Here is a 26,334-nt window from a genome sequence, read left to right as displayed (position 1 = left end):
ATGGTGGTGTTCCAATCTTCGGCAACCTACGACCAGATGTTTTCAGAGACATCTCTACAACGTGCTGGCCTGGACTGCAGTCGAACGCCCTCTATAACGAGGTAGATCAGTACAGCACAGGTAACGTGCGGTCATGCGTCATCGCATGGTAAGATCAACTTCTTCTCGGTGGGCACCAGTGCCTTGATGAATTTGAAGACAGATATCGTGATTTATTATGTGCTGCTAATTTCAAATGGCTTATTTGCAACTGCGTCTATAACAGTTGTGGTTACATCATACTCGTCAAGTAAAAATTGTGTGTCACGCATGATTGTACATAGCACAGTTGAAGTGTATGATCTCACGATGCTTCGCAGCAAACTATGTCTCTGGAGAAAGTGGAACATCTCTGGACAGTTGTGGTGTGTGTGGTTATGCATGTCCATATCACGAATTCTGACAACAGTGGTAAAACAGACACGCATGCCACGAGATTTTTACTTGACGAGGATGACGTAAGCACATCTCTTACAGATGAACTTGGAAATGAGCCACGGCCGGAATTTGTAGTGCTTAATAAAGTAAAATTTTAAAATACACCCTGGTGGTGCGATTCTTTCTTCCAAAGTAAGGAAAGATAATGTCACGGAAACCTCGAAGATAAGACGTTTCCAGTATCCTTAACACGTCGGGAACACCTGTTCTCCAAATTACAAGCTATGCGGACCAGATGTGATCGTCCTGTGTACGCAATAGCATCCCGTTACATCGTGTCACATGTTGGGCCCGTATGACGAATGGAATCTGGCGATGTTTGTTCTCCTCCAAGTTAAGTAACGGTGCTCGTCTGAAAAACGATATGATGCCACTCCTCTGTCCAGCGCTGTCGGTGGGCCCACCGCTGTAGGTTCGTATCTCTCTGCTGTCGTGCTCACTGTACTAACAGCCCGTGGAGAACCAGGCGTCGTCGCGTTGTCCGCTAGGATACGTGTCTAGCCGCAAATAAGGCCATTTCCTGACTCAAGGTACGCGACGAGACTGTACGATTCTGCACGACCGAGCGAACAACAAACCTGTCTCCCCTCTCGGGCGATAGGCGCTTGGAGCTGAGGACAAGGACCCCCTTAAGTGCGACGTCGCAAAAGGCCTATGGTGCTTACGGCATTCGACGCCCCACACATTGTCTACCGTGAAACCACAATATTGGCTGCTTCTGGAAAAAGGGGGGCAGGACGGACGCTATCCAATGGTGAGCACAGCATGAGGCTACAGAGCGTAGCTGAACTGCCTAATCGACGAGTAACATCAGTCTTACAGCGTTAAAGCAAACATTTCATTATATCTACAACAACAGTTTCCGAAGTCGACATTTCGTAAGAAAGGAACCAAAGTAATTTCACAGAGTGTGTAAGAAGTGCCAGATGAAATATTAGCCATTCCGAAAGATCAGTCAGTTGAATATGTGGTGCCGTATACGATCGACAGTGTGGACAATGTACATGAGGAGTACAATCATCACTACAAGTACTTAACATGTGGAAGTGATACTGAAACAGATATCGAGCCACGTAGTTCATCATCCCTGTCAGACAGTGATCCACAAATCTCGTCTATAGTGAAACGCTGTAAAGGAGAATCGTTGAACCGGAGCGGGTACGAAACATATTTACTTACATGGAAGATAATTCGCAGCATAGTAAAAACACACAATGAACAGATTTCGAATAATTCCGCAGCAATATGACAATGTAGTGCATAAGAAAAACTACGGATATTCAGACGAGGACAAGGCGCACTTGTTACAAAAACTGGTGTTTGCGCGTTTCAAGGATGCTCTATACAATTTACCGGATGTACACAATAGTGACCAACTACGTTATGCACATCCAACTGCGCGCGACGTAGATTACAGTGATTTCAAGGGAAGCAGTATATTGTTGCATAACTGAGTCCGCCCGGTTAGCCGGCTGTCTAACGCACGGCTTTCCGGACTGGGAAGGAGCGCCTGGTGCCCGGCACGAATCCGCCCGGCGGACTTGTGTCGAGGTCCGGCGAGCCGGCCAGTCTGTGGATTATTTTTAGGCGGTTTCCCATCTGCCTCGGCGAATGCGGGCTGGTTCCCCCTATTCCGTCTCCGCTGCGCTAGTAGCCAGTAGCTACGCTAGCTGCGCAAACAAGTTTTCCACGTACGCGTACACCACCACTACACTACCTCGCAAACATAGCGGTTACACTCGTCCGGTGAGAGACGTTCCCTGAGGGGTCCATCGGGGGCCGAACCACACAATAACCCTGAAAGAGTGGTTCGGTGTGGGGCGGCGGCGGGGTGAAGTGGACTGCGGTAGTAGTCGTCGTGGAGTTGCGGACCACTGCGGCTGCGGCGGGGACGGAGCCTCTCCGTCGTTTCCAGGTCCCCGGTTAACATAAAATACAACGGTTGCATAACTTCAAACAGTACTACAGAATTGAAAGACGTAAGATAGCGAAATTTCAAACAAAGTGTCAACTAGACAATGCACAGCAAAATACGGGGTCACCCCGAAAATGTGTAGATGTGATAAACTTATCCCATTATTCAGCAAGGAACTTGTTTGCAACTCCCACCAATCGGCATTTGAAGAGGAAATGAATGTGAAAGGAATCCTGGATATTGAAGTTACGAAGATCAACTAACATCAATGCCTTTGCACCCGTAACAATTTCGCGGACAGTTAATCTGGATGATAAGTTGGTTGTAAACTTATTTATTGTGCTGCGAGAAGTTGGAAACGTTCTGCCTCCTACGATCCCGTGTCCGTGACCTTTCAAGGGCAGTAGAGAATATTTACGTCACAGCAAGCACTGAGTGCTGTAACAACTTGGTATGTGCACTGCTTTTGCCCAATGGCTGGTCAAAATAACTTGCTTTTGCTAGATTCCTGGTCTATGTATAAAAAAGTCATACTCATTTACAGCAAACTCTCCATCTACATCTCCATCGCTACTCCGTAATCCGCCTTACGGCGGGTGGCGGAGGGTACCTCGTACCACTACTAGTCATTTCCTTTCCTATTCCACTCACAAATAGAACGAGAGAAAAGCGACTGTCTACATGACCCTGATGAGCCCTAATTCCTCATATCTTATCTTCGCAATCTATGTTGCAGGCAACAATAGTTCTGCAGTCTATTTCAAATGCCGGTTTTCTAAATTTTCTCTACAGTGTTCCTCGAAAAGAACGCCACATTCCCTTCTGTTGCGTGTTTTTCGAACCTACCAATAACAAATATAGCAGCCCGTCTCTCAATTGCTTCGATGTCCTCCTCTAATCCGACCTGGTACGGATCCCAAGCACTTGAGCAATACTTAAGAATAGGTCGCACAGCGCCCTGTAAGCGGTCTCCTTCACAGATGAACCACACTTTCCTAGAATTCTCTCAATAAACCGAAGTCGACCAATTGCCTTTCCTACCACAATCCTCACATACTCGTTCCATTTCGATTCGTTCTGCAACCTTACGCCCTGATATTTAAACTACGTGACTGTGCCAAGCAGGACGCTACTAAAGCTGTACCCGAACATTACGGTTTGTTTTTCGTACTTATCCACATTAACTTGCGTTTTTCTACATTTAAAGCTAGCTGACATTCATCAAACCATCTACAAATCTTGTCTAAGTCAACTTGTATTCTCCCAGTCATTCAACTACGACATCTTAACGTACAACACAGCATCATCACAAACAACCGTAGATTGCTGCCAACCCTGTCCACAAAATTATTTATGTACATAGAGAATATCACACGTCTCGGAGGCACTCCTGATGATACCCTTGTCTCTGATGATCAGTCGGCGCCAAGGACAACATGCAGTGTCTTCTAAAACCATGCAGATCCGTGGACATAAGCTTCTCGGTCTCAAGAAAATTTATTTCATTCCAACTGAGAAAACGTTCAAGAATTCTGTATCAACTGATGTTAGGGATGTTGGTCTGTAATTTTGTGGGTCGGTTCTTTTGCCCTTCTTATACACAGGAGTCGCCTGCGATTTTTTCCAGTCGCTTGGAGCTTTGCATTGGGTTAGAGATTCACAACTGATGCAAGCTAAGGAGGGGCCAATGCCGTAGAGTACGCTCTGAAAAACCGAACTGGGATTCCACCCGCAGCTGGCGACTTATTTGTTTTCAACTCCTTTAGTTGTTTCTCTACGCTAGGATGCTTATTACAATGTAATCAATACGGGACTCCGCTCGATGGTCAAACGATGGTACGTTTGTACGATTCTTCCGTGATGAACGATTTCTTGAACGTGAAATTTAAAACTTCGATTTTCGTTTTACTATCTTGTCATAATTTGCACGTTCTCTTTTGAACCGAGATTGCAACAGCCTGTGCTTCCTCGCCATTTTACGAATCTCGTTATAAAACCATGGGAGGTCTTTTCCGTACTTAATCCACTTACTAGGCCCATAATTCTCTACACCACGACTTACAATCTGCTTCAACTTTGCCCATAATACCTCCACGTCCATCTTACTAGAACAAAGTGATGTCAAGTCACAGTATGAGTGAGATGCTAACAACTGCTCATCTGCTCTTTCTAGCAGAAACACTCTCCCAGTCTTCTTAAATGATTTATTAACTTTCGTCAATATAGTTGCTATAATGGCATCATGATCGCTATTCCCTGTTTCTATACTGACGTTGTCGATAAGGTCCAGCATACTTGTAGCTAAAAGGTCTAACTGAAAACTACCTTGAGCATCTAGTTCGGCAATTCGCACGCATTGGGAATGCCCAATGCGTGCGAATTGCCGAACTAGATGCTCAAGGTAGTTTTCAGAAAACGTGTTCAAAAGTACTTCGCATGATTGTCTGCCTGTAGCCCCTGCAACGAATCCATACACATCCCAGTCTATACTCGGCTCGGTAGGTTAAAGTCGCTTCCATCTAGTAATGCATGATGTGGGTATTTACGCGCTACTGACCATAGACATTCTTTGAATGACTCCACAAGTGTCACAGCAGAAGCGGGTGGCCGGTAAAAATATCCAGCAATTAACTTGGTTTCACCTAGACCTGTTATACACAACTAGATAACTTCACTGTCACACTCAACCTCAATAGGCGCAATATTTTTGTCATCTGCAATAAACACTCCCCCTCCTATGGCCCCTATCTGTCTTTCCAATATACGTTCCATGACTCACTAAATATCTCAGAGCTTTCCACTTTGGGTTTCAGCCAAATCTCGATTCCGACAAAAATTTTGGCGTGAGGAGTTTCCAGGGTGGGGGGGGGGGTCGGGGGGGGGGGGAGGTATGTATGAAGTTGCAGTTCATATTACCTGGAACCACTGGACAAATTCATCCTGCCTATGAAACACATTATCGCACTATCTAAAGCTACGCCTTAAAGCATAGCCAGTTTCACGATAAGCTCGAGCAGAGACTTTCGAATTCGGTTGCACGCCATCACATTCAATCAGTTCTCACCGGCTCGTTATATATACCAATATGATTCTATATGCATTCTGTAAGAGTGGATATCTAGCTGAACGTCCTGCACGGTTTTTAACTTCCAAGGAGTTAGTGCCATTTATCATTCGGTGTTCATGGCGAAAGTTAATGGTTTGTTTTGAACTTTTCTAGGATGACGATGATGTCCATTTTGTGAAGTGTAATACATACATCCCATAGAAGGTTGATCTGTGCAACACTCATTTTCTGTCGCCCTCCTAATGCATAAGGAGAGTCATTAGCAGATAATATTTTTCCTGTCATAATTGGTAACACAAAACTTTCAAATGAGTCTTACTAAAGACTGAACTAGCGACTTCGCACTCAATTGGTCCCCTGTGAGATCCTGCAGGGCGTTGACTATGGCCCTCCCGAACTCATCGATTCCATATCTGCATGACACACGTGGCATTCTGACCTACGCGATCAAAAATCGCGAAATGATAAACTGCATGGGAAGGTGGACACATTCCGGAACCTACGCTTTCAATGTTAAGTAGGTATTACGGAAAAGAGCCTTCAGCACACCTTGAAATTCTCTTGGATCTGCGTGTTTGGTTCATAGCGTTCTGTAAATGAAGTAATCCAAATTCATCTGAGAGGGAGGAAGGAAGGCTAGTTTTTAACATCCCGTCGACATTAGAGACTGAGCGCAAACTCGGAATGCTTCAAGAATGGGGAAGGAAATCGCACGTGGACTTTCAAAGGAATCACCACGGTATTTGGCTGGAGCGATTTAGGGAAATCATGCAACACCTAAATCTGAATGGCCGGACGAGGAATTGAACCGTCGTCTCCCCGAACGGGAGGCCGATGTCCTAACCACAGCGGCACCTCGCTCGTTAATGGAGGAAGGAATGGGATGATATTGAGGTGGTCGGAGTGATTTAAATCGTGATCCTGGAGTATCAAGGAACGAAGATCAGGATTTTTAACATCCCGTCGACGATGAGACCATCAAAGACTGAACCCAAGTTAGAAGGGGACAAAAATGAGCAACGAAGTCCCTAAGTTACTTTTTAGCGGAACCTATTCATCTTCTGTCTTCTGTGATTTATGGAAACAACGGAAAACCTAAATCAGTAGGTCGGAAACACTCTCTTCTTATATAAGTTATGTATTTTAACAAATGCGCTACCTCGCCGGGTCCCTGGCTTCGAGGGCCGCTGTGCAACGCCCGCAGCGAGTATGGCGTGCTGCAAGAACAAGAAAGTCGAAGTTGTCACTTGTGTATGCAGCTGGTAGATACACTGTGATATCAGTATTTTAAACATAGCTGCACAACAGCAACGGTTCCACGTAATAAAATTATAAACAGCCGACCAGTTGCAATGGATAAAGAATTCTTTACCTAGGTTTCAACAAATTTAAATTTGTCTTCTTCAGAAGGTGGCCTAAGGACAACGAACATCATAGCTTACATTAAAAAGGTATGAAACTTAAGTCAAGAATAGATTTTAACATAAATTAGAGAGCTCTTGCATTACAGAAATATGAGAACGACGACTGGTACTTACAATTTTACATTAGTAAGGACTAATGTACCATCGCCGTTTTTACAAATGTCGGCATAGATCCATTTGTCAAAATTAAAATATAGCCCTAGAAATAGGGTTTGTCACGTAAATATAGATTAGTACATGGATCTTGCAGAGCTCACAACCGACTGAGTGTAATCGGCCAGCGTAGTTACTCTGCGACCAGGGCAGGTGGCGCTCATGGCGCGAACCATGTGCCAACTGGCGTACAAAAGCAACGTGTAAATTATCAGTATTAATAACGTCCTTAGATAAAGTAACAATAAAAAGAAGGAAAGCGTTTAACACTCCCGTTATAACAGTATGGGAGCCTTGGTACAGTTAATGTAGTTATACATCAAAAAGGCAGGTGGCGCTTACGCCGAGAGAGTTACGCACAGTGGCATATACAGCCACAATATAAAAATTACATTACTATATTAGTGAAGCCCACAAACGGTATATATGTCAGAACTTTAAAATTGACAATAATGGGTCTTAAGACAGAATTACAAACCCTGGAACAATCCAGTTAATACACATTCGCAGGGAACCAACGATTTAGAGTCAGACAAAATCACATAAGGGCCGATGTAGTGGCAGCCATACATCGTGAGGAAACCACATTACATAAAGGGTAGTGAGCTTAAAGCATTGAAAGTGCATCATAGCTTCCTGAGAAAATAGACCACTAAGGTTACCAGCATTAACGTTATACCATAAACAGTACAGGTTTAAAGCCTTCGATAAATTGTCTACAAGCAAGGTTCAACTGGTCGTTCAGTATATTACCGTCCTTGAGCTCTAGATGTTTAAAAATTTGTAACTCTTCCAACAGATCTAGTCTACGCCCTTTGACTTCTCTGTCTAGGATAACAGTGTCTTCTAACTGTTTAGGCGTATGGCCGGCTATCAAGAGGTGTTCAGCAAAAGTAGAACTGTGTACATTCGCTCCTTTTTTACCTAATAGGTGTTCTTTATATCTTGTTTTCACAGCTCTGCCTGTTTGACCAATATAATAGGAAGGACAGTTATTACAGGTTAGTTTGTAAACACCTGAATTGGAAAACCAATCGCTGGCAATCTCTACCGAATGTACAAGATTTCTTTTTAAACTGTTATCTGTAGAGAAGGAGAGGTTACAGTTATATTTTTTCCTTAGAAGACGTTTAATCCTATACGATATATTACCCAAGAAAGGAATGGAAATACATTTTTAGCTTCTTTGCTATCAGTGGGGAGGTTGTTGCTCAAAGTCGAACAGTTTTGGGAAGTTTTCTTACTGAACAAGTAATCAATCATATTCTGACTGTAGCCATTACTAGCCGCAATCGCTTTGATAACATTCCTTTTGTTGATCAGCAGGTGATAAAGGAGTAGTTACCATACGGTGAATGGCAGAACGAAGAAACGCCAGTTTATGAGCTTTTTGATGAGTTGAGTCAGCAGGGATGACATTATCTGAATACGTTTCCTTACGGAAGATATTGAAATTGAAGGAACTATTCTGTATAGAAATTGTTACATCGAGGAAGTTAAGTTCACCTTTTTCATTCTGAAGTTCTTTTGTGAAGGAAATCTTTTCATGTAAACCATTGAAAGTATTGAAGAGAAGCTCTAACTCATGATCAGTACCATCAAAAGCAATGATAATGTCGTCAACATAACGTGCATGATAGCGGATTTTGTGGCGTAATTCTGAACTTGAATTGAAGAACGTTATTTCCAGGGCGTTTGTGGGCTTCACTAATATAGTAATGTAATTTTTATATTGTGGCTGTATATGCCACTGTGCGTAACTCTCTCGGCGTAAGCGCCACCTGCCTTTTTGATGTATAACTACATTAATTGTACCAAGGCTCCCATACTGTTTAGTCCTTACTAATGTAAAATTGTAAGTACCAGTCGTCGTTCTCATATTTCTGTAATGCAAGAGCTCTCTAATTTATGTTAAAATCTATTCTTGTTTTAATTTTCATACCTTTCTAATGTAAGCTATGATGTTCATTGTCCTTAGGCCACCTTCTGAAGAAGACAAATTTAAATTTGTTGAAACCTAGGTAAAGAATTCTTTATCCATTGCAACTGGTCGGCTGTTTATAATTTTATTACACTGTGATATCTTAAAGTTGTTTCGAAGAGCAAGGTATCCGACAGAAACTACTGTAGTGCACGAGTAGCGCGCCTGTGTTAATGTTGGAAAGCTGTTACTACGGTGCGCACTGCCCATTCTGTCGGCGGGCAACAAGCGCGCTTACTACCGGTTCTCATTTTGCGTTCCTGACTGGGGGACGAGCGAGTTGTAGGGGAGCGGAGATGGCAACCACTCGAAACTGACTGGCGCTGTTCCTGCAAAAAAATATATTAAAAAAAAGCTCTCGCTGCGGCGGACTATGCATTCGGGGTGTTGAGGGGGAGGGCTATCCATTACCGAGCCGCGCCGCTCTCACACACACACACACACACACACACACACACACCGGGCGGCCGGCGGCGCGTCCATAAAACACAGCACGTGCCAATTGTGGCCTACATGCACTTCATTAATCCCAGCGGTCATATTTTCAGGCGGCGCTGACGGCAAGCGCACCGCCCTCCCCCGCCTCGTCGCAGCAGCTAGCGGGGAGACTGTGCGAGCGAGCGAGCGAGCGCGCGCTCGCGCGCATACACACGCACATGCAAACCCCTGTACGCGCAAGCGCACACGCCATCGCGCAAGCAAACGCATACGCACACAAAATTGCCCTGCGTACATATACAGCAACCGCTCCATGTACGTTAGCCAATTGCTCAAATTTACACACGCATTCGGAAACGCCCCCGTATCGCTGGCAATTGTCCGCAGCAATACCAGCGCCAGCAGACGTTGAACGGCAACAGACCTAGTGCACACCGCGGAGCAAGCAGCCGACCCAAGGACTGGTGCGCTGCAGGAGTAGTACCTGAGCAACGTCAAGAGAATGAGGGGGCAAAAACCGCAATCCGTTACTTGGCAGACGGCAAGTGAAAGAAAAGTAATAAGGTTGACTTTATTTTTCAAATACAAAGTAACCAAAATGTTACCGCACAAGAAAAGTGTTACTGACTGTAAAATGGTTGACTTCAAAATAAAATTACGAACACTACGTAACCACACATAAATTTTAAGTTTTTTGAGTTACTACTCGTTTCGGAAGCTTTGCTCATTATCAGGTAGCCGTTCTGATATTTATCTTAGGTGCATTGCTACTGGGAAAACAATATTGAAATGTCTACAGTCTTACGGTACTTCTTTACGTATTTGTCTCAAGAACACTGCACTTGAACTTTACACGTTCACTATTTACAAACTTTACTATCGTTCGACATCGTTGATTTTCCTGGGGTAATGCATCTGAGCTAAACACCAGAATTGCCACCTAATGATGAACAAAGCCCCCGAAAAGTGTCGTAATTGAAAAAAATTAAAATTTGGTGGCTGGTTAAGTTATATTTATATTTACATCTCAAACAAACAGTCTATCAAAACACATGTAAAACTGTGTAAATGGTTCACTTTGTCAAACACAAAGACCCAGCAAGAACAGTTTTAATGACTAAATCAATGCTACTGTCGTCAGATGTTACAGTCTGTTTAACCCCTATGTTCGTGATTAATTTCAAACGAAATACAAGTTTTAATTTACCATTTTTTACCTGTGCTCATAACAATATATACGTGGAACTCAAAGTGATCTTTGCCGAGGTTGACTTCCACCAAATTTCCATCCTTCTGTGAATTTCCTGTTCTAATATTTCACAACGACGATTCATTAAACTGGTGGTTCGGTAATATTCACGCCAGTCAGCATCTGCCTTCTTTGGAAATGGAATTTATGTGATATTTTGGCGACCCAACGGAGCACACTATTTGATCAAAAGTATTGGAACACCTGTCGATGGGCATAAATATGAGGTGTGTTCATACTTTGCCTTTATGACTGAATGAACTCTGCTGAAATGTTTTCAATGAAATGTCTGAATGTATGAAAAAGAATTGCGACCGTTTTTGTACAAGAGACGGAACCAAAATATGGTAGTGTGTTAGACGCTGGGATCTGAACCAAAGTCGACGAGCTTGCTTATCCCACAGGTAATTCATTGCGTTCAGGTCAGGACATTTGACAGGTCTGCCCATTTCAGGAATTCTACTGTCCACAAACCATTGCCTCACATACGCGGCCTTATGAACTGTGCACTGTCATGCTGGTATAATCAATTACCATCTCCGAACTGTCTGTCAAATGTACGCAGTACACAATGCTGTTCCCATCCTTCCGCATTTAGCTTTTTCGTAAGTGCAATAAGAGAACCACATCCTAACCACGAAAAACAGCCCACTACCGTAACAACTGCACCTTCATACTTCACTGTTGGCACTACACATGATGGCTGGTAACGTTCTCCGGGCATTCTTAAAAACCAAACTCTTCCCTCTGATTTCCACAGGGTACAGCTCGCGTCATCACTCCAAATCACTCGCTTCCAGTCATCCATTGTCCAGTGGCGTCGTTTTTACACCACCTCAAGTGCTGCGCAGACTACAGGAGGGTGTGGGTTAAGCGGTGCTACTCGTTCACTGTACTCCACTCCTTTTTTAACTCCATATGCACAGTTATTGTGCTGGTAACGGCTTAGAACTGACGAGGGACTCTTCCGCTGATTTCATACGACGTCATCATCAGTCACAATGCTTGACGGTCCCTATCCGACAGTATACGAGGTTGACCCGGTCTTGGTTTAGCTGTGATTGTTCCTTCGCGTTTACACTCCACAATTACATTGAGGTGACAAAAATCATGTGATGCCTCCTAATATGGTATCGGACCTCCTTTTGTCCGCCAGAGCGCAAAAACTCGACGTGGCGTGCACTCCACAAATTGTTAGAAGTCCTCCGCAGAAATATAGAGCCAAGTTGCCTCTATAGCCGTCCATAATTGCGAAAATGTTGCCTGTGCCGGATTTTGTGCATGAACTGACCTCTGGATAATGTCGCATGAATGTTCTATTGGATTCATGCCGGGCGATCTGGATAGCTCAATCACTCGCTCGAATTGTCCGGAATGCTCACGAAACCAATCGCGAAGAACTGCAGCCCCGTGGCGCAATGTCATCCATAAAAATTCCATTGTTGTTTGGGGTCCCCAAATAGCCGAAGACAACCATTTCCAGTCAATGGTCGGTTCTGTTGCACCAGAGGCGTAAGTGCATTCCATGAAAACACAGCCCACGCCATTATGGAGACAACACCACTTGCACAGCCTTGTTGACAACATGGATCCCCAACTTCGTAGGGTCTGCGCAAAAAAAGGCTCCAAGCACTATAGGACTTAACAGCTGAGGTCATCAGTCCCCTAGACTTAGAACTACTTAAACCTAACTAACCCAAGGACATCACACACTTAATGCCCGAGGCAGGATTTGAACCTGCGACCGTAGCGGTCGCGCGGTTTCAGACTGAAGCGCCTAGAACCGCTTGGCCACAACGGCCGGCGGTCTGCGCCACATTTGCACCCTGCTGTCAGTCCTCACCAACTGAACTCGGGACTCGTCTGAAGAGGCGACGGTTTTAGGATGCAACTGATACGTCCACGAGCGCAGGGCGATGTCGTGCTGTTAGCAAAGGCTCTACCGTCGCTCGTCTGTTGCCAAATCCTGTTAACACCAAATTTGCTGCACTGTCCTAACGGATACGTTCGTCGTACGTCCCACATTGATTTCTGAGGTTACTCCACGCAGTGCTGCTTGTCTGTCAGCACTGACAACGGTACACAAACGCCACTGCTCTCGGTCGTTAAGTGAAGGTCGTCGGCCAGTGCGCTGTCCTTGACGGAAGGTAATGCCTGAGATTTGGTATTTTCGGCACACTCTTGACACTGTGGATCTCGGAATATTGACTTCCCTACCGATTTCCGAAATGGAATGTCTCTTGGATGCAGCTCCAACCACAATTCCACGTTCAAAGCTAGTTAATACCCGTGATGCGGCCATAATCACGTCTGAAACCTTTTCACATGAATCATCTGAGTACAAGTAACCGCTCCGCCAACGCACTGCCCTTTTATACTTTGTGTAGGCGATACTACCGCCATCTGCAAATGTGCATGTCGCTATCCCACGATTTTTGTCACCTTAGTGTATATCGCTAAATGTCGACATGGGGAAATTTTTAGAATGGTTGAAATGTCCCTGATGGATTTGTTACACAGCTGACATCTAATTCCTATTCTAAGTGAGTGAGCTCTCCTGACTGATCGATTTTGCTGTTACTCCTCCTCTGCTGAGAAGAAAATACTCCCTGCCCCGGTCTTACACTGTCGCGTCTGCCTTTCGTGACATCTAGTGGTCAATTCCGTGTTACCACAGGGGTGATAGGGGTGTCAGGATAGTGTATATGACTGTACACGTGGGAGGAATCACGTGTCGTCGAAATGCCCAATACTGGACAAAATTGTAACGTATAGTTAAGTAGTTACCTTACGAGCAAGGTCAAAGTCAGTAAATAGCAGGTAAAACAGTCTTAAAGTAGATGTTTTTCCAAGATGTCGGCACACGTACATATTTTGGGTGTACTGAGTGGACGCGGTCTCGTGCACAGCGAACGGATTCGCCATCGGACGGCACGGCGGGGACAGCGCGCCGGGCGCCAGCGTGTGACGGCCGCACGCAGCGGCCGGGTCGCGATGCGCGGCGGCAGATACGCGGCTATCGGCCGGAGCGCGTCCTTCCGCCGCACCCGCACCCGCGCCCAGCGCTCAGATTGCAGATACGGCTGCCGCAGACTACTTATTAACTCGGGGCTCCCGGCCCTATCTGGCGGCATCGCCGCCGCCGGGATTTATGTCCGCGCGCGCACTATGTACCCTTATCTGGGGGCGAGCAAGCCACCGTCCACTACTTGCCATTTCCATACGCCCGTACGCCGGCCCGGCCAGGCCAGGCTCTCTCCATCTGCCCCTGCGCACTCGCCGTCATACCTTACGATAATTAGCTACCAATACAGAGCTATCGCAATCTCTTAATTGTGGATTCCCTACCCGGCTTACGTCTTTCAATTACGCATCGGTAGTTAATGCGCCGCATAAAAGTTTGTTCATTACCGTGGCAATTATCTCATGGACGTCTAACAAAAATTAGTGAATTATTCCTGTTCAATGGTTTGAAGCCGAAGTTTTTGACCAATTTTCAGCCAGCTATTAGAACATCGTTCTTTCCTGAGACTGCAGTTGCAGGAATTACTATGACGAGTGCTCGCGCACTGTTAATGAAGCGGAAAGGTTTAGTTCTTAACCTCTCGACCGGCTGTTCCTTGCGCCGCTATCTCTTCCCACTCGTGTAATTAGTCCGTACCTCGCGGCGCTTTCTTGCGGCGCGGCGTAAACAGACACTTTTCGTTGCACTTTGTTCAAATCAAGCGATTGTTGCGATTATAAGCTGTCAACAGTTCGAAGCTTTTGGCAGCAGGAACGTGTACTATGAAAATAGGAACATTACAATTGATTTATTTTGACGTCTCATGACGGATTTTACTCGAAAAGCGAACGCACAGACAATACTTTTCGGGAAACATGTTCCAAGAATGTCTTTCCTTGAACAATACAATTCAAAATCGGGATTCTGAACTACGCCTTGTAGGAATAACACTGCGAACAAAGAATATAAATCTCAATTATTGGATGCTATCGTCTGTGCACATGCGACCGTTGTTTCAGTGTACCCACATGTCAACTTACAAGCTGTTCCGCATATTTGTTCGCCACATCAATCATTATTAACAACCCATCGTCAAAACGAATATCTAAATATCACAATAGAAAGAAAAACAGCCCTCGGTCACTATTTTAACGAATTAACCGCGTTTCAACACTGTTAGGAGTGTCTTCCTCAGAATTCAAATGTTATAGACCGTCCTTTCATTTGAATTCTGAGGAAGACACTCCTAGCATTGTTGAATCTCGGTTAATTCGTTAAAAATAATGACCGAGGGCTGTTTTTCTTTCAATTGCAACTATTCACGGTGTCTGAACGTGCAGCTATGTACAAAATTTTGCGATCTAAATATCAAGTGGACCCATGTGGCTGGTGTAAAATTTGTAGAGCCCGCCTAATGTTGCCCAATTATGTGCCAGAGTGCCGTTCGTCGAACACGCAGAGCAGCGTGGTCAGGCAGCTCAAACTCAGATCGTTGAGCACGGTCGAGGGGTTAACCTAGGCCGACGGAGCATTGTCTAATAAGAAAGAGTTGTAAAGCTTCAACTGTCCTGCCCGTGTTAGTCAATTAGACAAGAGTGAAATTTTATTCCACGACCAGGGTAAGGAGAGCACTTGCCGAGTCTGTTGTAGTGTTTAGTCCGAAAACTGGTCTGATGCAGCTTTCTACGCTAGTGTCTCCTGTGCCTGTCTCTTTATCTCTGCTTAGTTACTGCACACAAATTTTGCTCTTGGGTGCTTCTGGTTCTCCTTTTACGATGGCACCTCGAGCGTCCGCTTGGTAATTAAACCAGTCCTGCATCTTCCTCCACAATTTTTACACAACAAACTTCCCTCCACTACCAAACTAACTATTTTTTGATGCCTTTGTATGTAGTCTATAAACCCATCCCTTCATCTGATCAAGTTACGACACGAAGCCGTTTTCACCTCGATCACATTTAGTACATCTTCATCAGTCACTCGTTTTATTTTCTTGTATTTTATAGCAGACAGATGTGTTTTGAGTTAGCCTTCAGCAAATAAGGCACCAGATAATCGACTAAAGTCTGAAATGCGTAGTGATGTCTCCATATAAGCAATACAAGCATCTGAAGTAAGACTGTTGTGAGGCTGGTTGCAGCCATAAACGTACAACATTTGCGTCACACTCACGGACAAGCAATACTTGATATTGGTCACAGTGGAAATTGTATAACTCTTTAATAGAGTACCTTGGCACTTACAAAACGCGATGAAGCAACGTCAAATACACTGCTGACCAAAAATTGCACGTTAAATGAGTGCACACTTCCGGGGGCAATAATGCAGAGCTGTTTTCCAATGTTCTTCTCGTGAAGGATGTGAAACAATATACAATCTAATCTGAGCATGTTTTCGCACGCAATTTTCACACTCATTTAGCAGAGTAGTGGGCTAGTCACCACTAAGGTCTTACGTCCTTACATCCCTATTCATTGAACAATAATATTACTAACCGAAGTTAAGTCACAAGAAAGGATCTTCAAAGAGTTCTTTCATCACAACTGTCTATTTCCATCACAGTCCTTCCCGTTCCCATTATCTGCAGCCACGACTTTCCTTCACAAGAAAATTGGATTGTCACGTATTTGTGATGGAAAACTGAACGTCTGTGCACCGGACATGGTATTAAGCTGATGCTATTCAAAGACAAAGTGAGAGAATGAGCATCAGATATAGATGTTCCAATGGGGCTAAACGAATTTGAAAACACTCACTGTGCTGAGGTAGATGTCCTGCTGTGCACAAATGTAGATGCACACGTGGGACGGATTTCATCGCGGTCTTTTTGAGAAATCTTTTCACCGGTAGTGATTTAGAGAGAGCAACTAGATGCCTTTCTGCGTGGTAGTTCGCTGGCTCCACTCGTTCTCAACGTGCTGATACACTCTTATTGCGAAGGGAAGGCAATGGAATGGAGTTCACCGCACAGTCCATTAATTTTCCAGTATACTGTATTCCCTGGACGAGACGCGCCACAAAATTACTCGGCGGTTTAGTCGGAGGCGCCAGATGCAGCCGGCGAAAGCTATTAATAAGCGTAATGGGAGCGGAGCGTTTGGGACGGCGTAGTAATTGCTGGGCAGCTGCCACTGACGCACCTGCGGCGCCGCGATTTCCTCTCCTACAGGTGCTGCTCTCCTCGGGTCGAGGGGCGCTCAGGCTGAGAGACGCTCCCAGAAGAAGGCGCTATCCAAGTAGCAACACTGATTTCCATTGCTACTATCAATAAGCGGCAGTTTAGTGTGGTGAAGACGCAAGCAAATGCACTAGCCTCCGACTCCTAATCTCGATGCTGTTGACTCCTCGACGCTTCCTTGCCACGGTGAAGCAGATTCCTGCTGTTCATACTTCCTCCACTGACTGAATGGTGGTGCCTCACGGTGTGATCCTTTCTTCTTCTTGTCTAGTATGTGGTTTTTCCTCTAGTCGTGCGTGGTACGGTTACTCATGAAGCAGATCTGGCCTCCTGGTGGTCGGTCGCCAGTGCACCTGGTTGCCCAGGCCACTGACGAGTTGGTTTTCCAATTCCTGCGCCGCCGCGTTGAATCTAGTCGCTGAATGCCGCAATCGTTGTTTTAGCATCGGGATTTTGGTGAGGACCTCCGGTGAGGAAGTCGCGAGGCAAGTGCAGCGCCAACCGGGGAGCCTTGTTCGGGGCCATATGCAGCGTCTTAAAGGGACGTGTCGGAAGCATTTCCCCACCCCAAAGCATCGCAACTTCAGCACGATGAGTGCCAAGCACAGCGTGATGCCGCAGTGTGAGGTCGGTGTCGTCGTGTGCTTGAGTAACGGGCATACCAAGCTCAACCTGTCTAGCGCTTTGCCCCCCCCCCCCCCCCGAATGTGTACATCCAAGTCAGACCCGATCCAAAGTGACGTCAATGTACTTTCCAGTGCGAGAATGGGGCCAGCCTTGGGCTATACATCTGCTGGTAGCTTCTTGCCGGTAAAGACCACCGCCTGGGTCTTGGTTGTGTTAAACTGGAGCCGTCATTTGGTGGCTCTGGCTCTCAGTTCGTTGCAGGCCGGGTGCAGGCGGCGGCACAACAATTGTTCGTTTATCCCGCGCGCGAACAACGTAGTGTCGCCCGCGTGGAGTGAACATCGCGGGAGCTGCGTTATATACGACTGCAAGCCAATAAAGCAAAGGCAATGTTTTTCTTCTTTTCAATAATTTGACAGCACTGATTCAACAATGTTTTCATCACATTGTTGTTTTTGCGCGTAAGTAGTGGTGGTTCAGTGAAGAACCCTATCCTGGTGACTTCTGAACATTTTATCACGACTGCCTAACTGTTCGCACACCACGGAAGAAATAAGAGAAACGATTTTTTTCTATTCTCTGAAGTGACTAATATTCCCAGAACGCAGCTGCACTACGATGATAGCTCTCTTCCTGAACGAAAAATTTATGCGTAGGCAAATCTCCAGAAGAATAGCGTTCGGGTAGTTCATACACTTCGAAAACGGAAAGGAATATGGAGAAAGACAGTTAAGCAAACGGTTCGTGAAAATCATCGTGCCACAAATGAGGATACTGCTCATGAGCTGAACATTAGTCGTGGTTCAGCTTTAGCAATCGTACATGAATCTCTATTTATCTCAAAGTTTGCGCTCGTTGGGTTCCACGTCTACTGACAAATACAAACAGGAACATTTGGAAATGTCGCAATCACATTTAAGGCGCTTTGAACAGAAAGGAGAAGACTTTTTCAGGTGTGTAATAATCGTTGATGAGATGTGCGTCGATCATTACGAACCAAAGGGTAAGCAGCAGAACATGGTGAGGAAGCAACAGCAAAAAATTTCAAAAGCCAAGCTTTTACACGAGAGTTGATAACAGTATTTTGGAATACGGAATGTCCATTACCGATTAATTATTAGCCTTGACCTTTAGGTCACACAGTCGTTACTGACAGCAACAGATATGAAACTCAAAACCGAAATGGGGACCTAAGCTTCAAATGGTGTGACTTCAATTCAGACTAGTGCTGATACTCATACAGCTGCGAAAACAATCCGGTGTATTCAAAATTTTAGCTTCAAGCTGTTGGAGCACTAACTGTGCAGTCATGACCTAGCTCTAAGTGAATTTCAGCTTTTTCGCCCAATGAAGAAGCATCAGCATAGTATACGTTTTCGTTGGACATAGCTAACAGTACGACATAGCCTGCAGCGCCACTCTTGGGCTTCTAACCACATTGGTTGGACTGATCAAACGAGACCCGATTTCAGTCGGTAAGAGCTGATGGCAGAGTTCGAGTGTAGCGCAGATCCCACGAAGCCATGGAGCCAAGTTGTCAATAAGGCACTGTGCAAGCTGGTGGTGGCTCCATAATGGTATAGGCTGTGTCTGCATGGAATGGACTGGGTCCTCTGGTCCAACTGAAACGATCATTGACTGGAAATGGTTACCTTTGGCTATTTGGAAACAATTTGCAGCCTTTAATAGAGTTCATGTTCCCAAAAACGATAGAATTTTTGTGGATGACGATGAGCCATGTAACCGGGCCACATCTATTCGTGATTGGTGTAAATGACATTTTGGACAATTCGAGCGAATGATTTGGCCACCCATGACGCCCATCGAAAATTTACAGAACAGATCGAGAGGTCAGTTCGTGCACAAAATCCTGCAGCGGCAACACTTTCGCAATTATGGACGGCTATGGAGGCACATTGCACTATTTATGCAAGGGACTTCCAACGATTTATTGAGTCCCTGCCACGTCGAGTTGCTGGAGTGCGCTGGGAAAAAATGAGCTCCGGCACGATATTAGGAAGTGTCCCTTGACCTTTGTCTCCGCAGTGTACAGTTTACCGAACAGAAACAGCGGTAAGGAAACTCTTGCACATGATCCTCCAAACCATAAAAGGAAACAACGGTGTCTTACGCAAGCATATTGTCTATTCATGGTTTGATGAATACTCGAACATCCTGTCGCACCTTCACTGGCCCGCTAAATCACATGAACATAAGCCAACAGAAAATATCAACGACTGGATGAAACTTAACAATCAACATCTCCGCAAATGGGTCGCTCGACGCGATATGATAATGAGTGGCATCTGCTGGATACGGCATATGTGACGAAATGGGTGGACAACTTTCTCACCAAAGCGAGGCCGTTATCAAGGGTACAGTAGTGTTACACGTTGTTACCGTCATGGTTCTCGGGCTTGAGTATACTATTGTTCGATTTGCTTGTATTGTTTACATTGCCCAAGTTTTCACGCACAGTACTCGAATGCCCCACTGGATCCAGCAGACTCACCGCTTCAGTCTTTTACATTCAACAATATTACCTCTCCATATGAGGCACTCGTTTTAAAACATGTCACCATTCAGATATCAGTCCATTAACCAACACAGGACGTATCAGGGAATGGGGTGGGGAGGACCAGAAAGTTGAGGTTGACAGTGTTCGTATATATTACATGCATGAATCCGCGTTGCGGTCTCATTCAAACAGTGTAACAACTGCTACAAGATACGTAGTTTTCATCTGTTCTCTTCCGGCCGCGGTGGCCGAGCAGTTCTAGGCGCTTCAGTCCGGAACCGCGCGACTGCTACGGTCGCAGGTTCGTATCCTGCCTCGGGCATCGATGTGTGTGATGTGCTTAGCTTAGTTAGGTTTAAGTAGTTCTAAGTTCTAGGGGCCTGATGACCTCAGATGTTAAGTCCCATAGTGCTCAGAGCCATTTGAACCTTTTTTCATCTGTTCTCTGGAATTCACCATACGGTGAGTGGTAGAGGGTATTTCGTGTACCAGTCGAAACAAACCCTTTTCAGTTCCATGCGCGAGATGAACGGATTATTGCTTAATTTCCGTGTGGAGTCAGATCTCTCCCATTTTACGTCCATGGTCTTATCACAAGAGAAACTTAGTAGAAAGCAATATATTGGTTGACTCTTGTAGGAGCATACGCTCTCGGAACTGTAACAGTAAACCACCCACACCCTGATGCATAACGCCTCTGTTGCAGTGTCTGCCGCTGGAATCGGCTCAGCATTTCCGTGTGACGCTTCCGCGCTTAATAAATGAGTCTGCAACAGAATGCACTGCTGTTCTTTGGATCTTCTTTACTTCCTCGGTCAATCCTATCTGGTACCCGCCCCAGACTGACGAGCAATATACAAATAACGATCGAACGAGTTTTTTTTAAGCTACCTCATTCGCGGAGGAGCCTACGATTTCGGAAGTTTCTTCCAATGAATGTCAGGCTGGCATCTGCCTCACCTGCGATTAGTTTTATGTAGACACTCCATTTTACACAGCGCCGTACGCACACTCCCAAGTATTTAATGGCTATGACTATTTCAAGTGATTGGCAATTGTGTACAAAAACAGGAGTGTTCTCTCCTGACATGAGCAAATTCGCCACAATGGAGTCAGTGTGTGTTTCTTTCAGAATTAACTCGGCAAACGACTTAGAAATTGTGTCAAGAAAAGAACCAATAATTACTCAGAAGACGTGGTCCTTCCGCTTAATCAGGCTGCAAAAAACACAAAAACTATATCTTTGCTGGCCCGCTGGTTTGGAACGATGGAGCTGGCAACCTAAGGAAATAAAGTGGCATCTCCAGGATACGGCTTTTAAAGCGTGGCGGTCCAATTAGGCTGCGACGAGGTGAAGGGCGTCAAGCTGTCCATCTGTGGAGAGGCAGCGGCGGTGTGCGCCAGAAAGCCGCAGAGCCAGGGGCGGCCGCAGAAGACGCGCCGGCGGAGGCTAACGAGGCGGCCGGGCCCGGCCCAGCCAGGCCGCGGTGGGCGGCGATGGCTATCTGGCGCGCATTACCGCCGCGTTAATTGGTCGTGCGCCGCCCGCCGTCTGCGCTCCTGGTGGCCCACCGGCGCTGCCTGCACAAGTACCCGCCTCGCTACCTCCTCTGCTAACTAGCGGCCACGGTAAGTCGTCGTCAACGATCGAGCTTCTGCTCCTAAAGCTCATCCTTTTGTGGTCGTCAGTGACACTTGCACTATCACTACGACGTCTGGAACACTTGGTTAGGAAATGATTTCGGTTCGACTGTCGTTGAAAACTGTGCACCCACAACAAAGTCCAACGATGATGGCACCAAGATTACTGTTTGACGTCCCTACGACGGTGAAATTGTTGGGAGACAGAGAAACTTTGGGGGAGGATGGGGGAAAGGAATAGCCCGTGCCCTCTATGAAGAACAATTCCCCTATCCGCTCTGATTTAGAAAACTCGCGATAGATCTGATTCTATTAGGCCAAAAGTGGTTTTAAACCGTTGTCCTCCAAAATACGAGTGCAGTCTTTCATTACTGCGCCATCTCACTTTGTCTCAACAATGAAGTACTGTCATTCCGTACAACTTTGATACGTCGGAAATGGGAACACTGTAAAATTCGCCTTGTTAATTATTGCTATGCTAGCAAAAGAATACAAGTATTCCCAGCGAATAGAAAAATAATTAAGGTGGTGATCTCACGCACGCACCCACCACGTACGTTGGAATCCGCAGTATATTAACAATGTTGTGCAATGGTGTTTACTTAGGAGTCTTTAGTACTGCTTCTTGGTAATGCTCTTAAGCGCACTCCCTTAATAAAATACTTTTGGCAAGAAAGCGGTATCACACAAAAAGGTCAAGGCATACGAGCCCCATACGAACTTCTGACGTTACACTAGTCGATTTGTCCGCCACGCTTCGTGAACGCTTCGCTCCCTGCAGGGCCCGCAGGAAAACGATATGTAACTGATAAGGAACTCACTAATAGTCTTAACTATGTCGTGTGCTATAGAGAGCTTGCGTGTATTCAAACGCGGAAGTCAGTAATTATGAAACTTCTGAAATAGCTACTCGCTCCCCGCCGTAGACGCCTGCTGGCATTTGTAACACCAGCAGTGTCATATGCTGTGACGCACGCCCACGGCCTGTCTTTCTCGTGAGCCTTGGGTGACAGTAGTACACTGCCAATGGAAGTTCATTCATAATTAGTAAAGGTTTACAAGAAGTGGCCGTCAATAATACAGGATTATTCTAAATTAGTCACCTGAAAGTAACAGTCAAAAAAATTTCGATACCACTGACTCATTATTCCCCGGGCGCTCTTGAAACATCGCACCGTGTTCCAATTTTCAATCCTTTGCCTCCAGAAGTAGCTCCATTCGCTCATTATACGGAGACAGTGCGTGACCGCAGTAACAATGGAGACATAATAGCAGTGCGGACCGTGCTAAGCGATGCTTGTGGTAACAAGAAACGCAATCGCTAATATATTGTTGTAAAACGAATGGAGTGTCACAGAGCCCCGCATCAGGCAAAGACTACAAAAGCATGGTATGATTTGTTCGTGGACACAGGTTCTATGGACATCGAAGGAAAGGTCAAGATTGTCCACGGGTAGCAGGCCAGTTGGCAGATACCTGATGGGATGTTCTCAAGTGGTAAGAGGAAGCCACATGGTATATTTGTAGAAAGAAACTTCGTATTCTGTAAATTTCAGAAATGAGAATAAATTATTTCAAGTAACTGCATCTCCTGCGTTATTTAATGTTACTTTTAGGTAACTAATTGCGAACAACCATGAATAAGAAACGGGTAGTTACATGCACGCGTGTCCGCCTTTCTCTACTATGATTCACGTAAAGGACGTCCGTAAAAATGAACGCATGAAAAACGCCGAGAAACTGCACAAAATGCATTCGTCGAAAGAATAAAATGATATGAAACAGCTAACTTAAAGTAAGAGAAAAAAAAATCGAGAATTAACTATGAGAAAGTCTATGTCCCATGCAGAAGAAGTTGTGTTTAGCGACAGTTTTCTGGAATGCAAAAATCATTCTTCTGATTAATTGCCTTGCAAACGGTAAAACAATTTGGAGATAACTACTCAAATATTTGAAACCAACTGAATGAAAAAAATGCGCAAGAACTCGCCCGAATTGCAATATTAATAAAGGATCTCTAATGAGGATAATGGATGATACACACATCAAAGAAAGTTTTGCATAACCCCGGTTCCCAGAACTCCTGAAGATAGACGTCGACTATGGATATTGTATCACAGAGACAGTCCCTTTGACTGTTCAGAGATGTCACTAAACCCGCCCAAAGGTGTACACAACCATGTATGAGCAGCGCCTATTAGACAGAGATGGTCCGACAGTCGATCAGTTCCAGTGATTCCAACAGGAATGGGGTACACGACTCGTGTTGTCTGTAGTTCAACCATGCTTAGACGGTCAATACCGAGGTTCGATCGTGTCCGCATTGTTACTTTGTGCCAGGAAGGGCTCTCAACAAGGGAAATGTCCAGGCGTCTCTGAGTGAACCAAAGCGATGTTGTTCGCATATGGGGGAGATACAGAGAGACAGTAACTGTCGGTGACATGTCTCGCTCAGGCCGCCCAAGGGCTACTACTGCAGTGGATGGCGGCTACCTACGGATTGTGGCTCGGAGGACCCTGACAGCAACGCCATCATGTTGAATAATGCTTTTCGTGCAGCCACAGAATGTCTTGTTAAGACTCAAAATGTACGCAATAGGCTGCATGATGCGCAACTTCACTCCCAACGTACATGGCGAGGTCCATCTTTGCAACCACGACACCATGCAGCGCGGTACAGATGGGCCCAACAACATGCCGAATGGATCGCTCAGGATTGGCATCACGTTCTCTTCACCGATCAGTGTCGCATATGCCTTCAACCAGACAATCGTCGGAGACGTGTTTGCAGGCAACCTGGTCAGGCTGAACGCCTTAGACACACTGTCCTGCTAGTGCAGCAAGGTGGAGGTTCCCCGCTTTTTTGGGGTAGCTTTATGTGGGGTCGACGTACGCAGCTGGTGGTCATGGAAGGCGCCGTAACGGCTGTACGATACGTGAATGCCATCCTCGGACCGATAGTGCAACCATATCGGCAGAATATTGGCGAGGCATTCGTCTTCATGGGCAACAATTCGCGGCCCCATCGTGCACATCTTGTGAATGACTTCCTTTAGGATAACGACATCGCTCGACTAGAGTGGCCAGCATGTTCTCCAGACATGGACTCTATCAAACATGTCAGGGATAGATTGAAAAGGGCTGTTTAAGGGCGACGTGACCCTCCATACACTTTGAGGGATCTATGCTGAATCGCCGTTGAAGATCGGGGCAATCTGGACTAACAGTGCCTTGATGAACTTTTGGATAGTATGCCACGACGAATACAGGCATACATCAATGCAAGAGGACGTGCTACTGGGTATTAGAGGTACCGGTCCGTACAGCAATTTGGACCACCACCTCTGACGGTCTCGCTGTATGGTGGTACAACACGCGATGTGTGGTTCTCATTAGCAATAAAAACGGCGGAAATGTTTATGTTGATCTCTATTCCAATTTTCTTTACAGGTTCCGGAACTCTAGGAACCGAGGTGATGCAAAAACTTTTTTTGACGTGTGTATTTTGGCAATAGAAAAACTAAGTGACATTGTACGCTAATTGTTAGTATATTCCATGTCGTCTCACTTGATTTCGTTGTGCTACAATTGGACGAGGACGTGGAGGAAAGTGGCTGCTGCGTTTTCAAAGGAACTGTCCAGGCACTTCCTTAAGTGATGTACTCAAATCATGGAAAACCATATTCCGCATAGCCTGGCGGTGATCTGGACCCCCCACGCGAATTCTGGTCCGGTGGCTTTACCAGTGTGCCACCTCGGCCGTCTCCTTCCAGGTGGAAATGAGTGGAGCGCGCAGCCACTCAAAATCTGTTGAGTGCGGGATGAATGGGAGGCAGGAGCCGCACGTGGCGCACACGCACGCTGACGTCAGAGTGGCCCCGCTCGGCCGCTGCAGGGGAGCGGAGCGGCGGCCGCAGTTGGCGCACAATGCAAGTGTATCATTAGCCATTGTCGCGGCAGGCCCCCGGCCCCGGCCGCTGTTGTTTTCGTGCGGGGCAGAGCGCAGCGGCGCGGTAATTGCACAAACTTGTAAACGCGCCCGCTATGAAAGGTAAAACATGTCCGCCGCCGGCCCCGGGCGTTTCCGCGTGGCCGGGCCACGGCGCTCGCCCGCCCCGAGGAGCTTTTGTTTCGCGGGTCGTGGGAGGGGCGCCACGCAAAATATTGGCCGCCTTCCACAGAACACGCTGTTCCCACAGGCCCGCCTCTGGCACACACAGCCCCAGCAGGCGTGCTGCGTGTTGGTTGCCGCGTTTATGGCTCCCGCCCTACTTATTTCTACCTAGCTCAACGCTCTTCATATTCGGGCGTGGAAATGAAAAGGGCAGTTCAATTCGCAGTTTGTTACTGGTAAATACGCCAGCTTCGCTCAGTATGGTAACTTTTCCGCTCTCTTACAACATGAAATGAAAATAAAACTCGCTAGTTACAATTCCTATGTAATAATAATAATAATAATATGTAAATTGAGTGTGGAGAGGGGGAGAAGGGAAAGGAAAAGGAGGGTGGGGAGGGGATTACTGATGCATCGGGGCGTTACGCGGAATCAGCGGCGACGAGTGTAAATGTGTACCGAACCGGGATTCGAAACCGGGACCTCCTGCTTATTAGGCACGTGCGTTAGCCACTTGACAATGAGCCATCCGGGACACAGTGTTATCG

At 45.9% G+C, this 26,334-nt stretch overlaps 1 protein-coding gene across 1 annotated transcript in view; it reads right to left on the bottom strand.

The window, feature by feature from the left end:
- The window catches only part of LOC126101437 (ankyrin repeat domain-containing protein SOWAHA), a 408,466-nt gene that overhangs the window by 301,984 nt on the left and 80,148 nt on the right, over positions 1–26,334 (bottom strand). The window lies entirely within an intron of this gene.

This window comes from Schistocerca cancellata, chromosome 1 (genome assembly GCF_023864275.1).
Source record: "Schistocerca cancellata isolate TAMUIC-IGC-003103 chromosome 1, iqSchCanc2.1, whole genome shotgun sequence".
NCBI classification, from domain to species: domain Eukaryota; kingdom Metazoa; phylum Arthropoda; class Insecta; order Orthoptera; family Acrididae; genus Schistocerca; species Schistocerca cancellata.
This window is presented reverse-complemented; position numbering and strand designations above follow the sequence as displayed.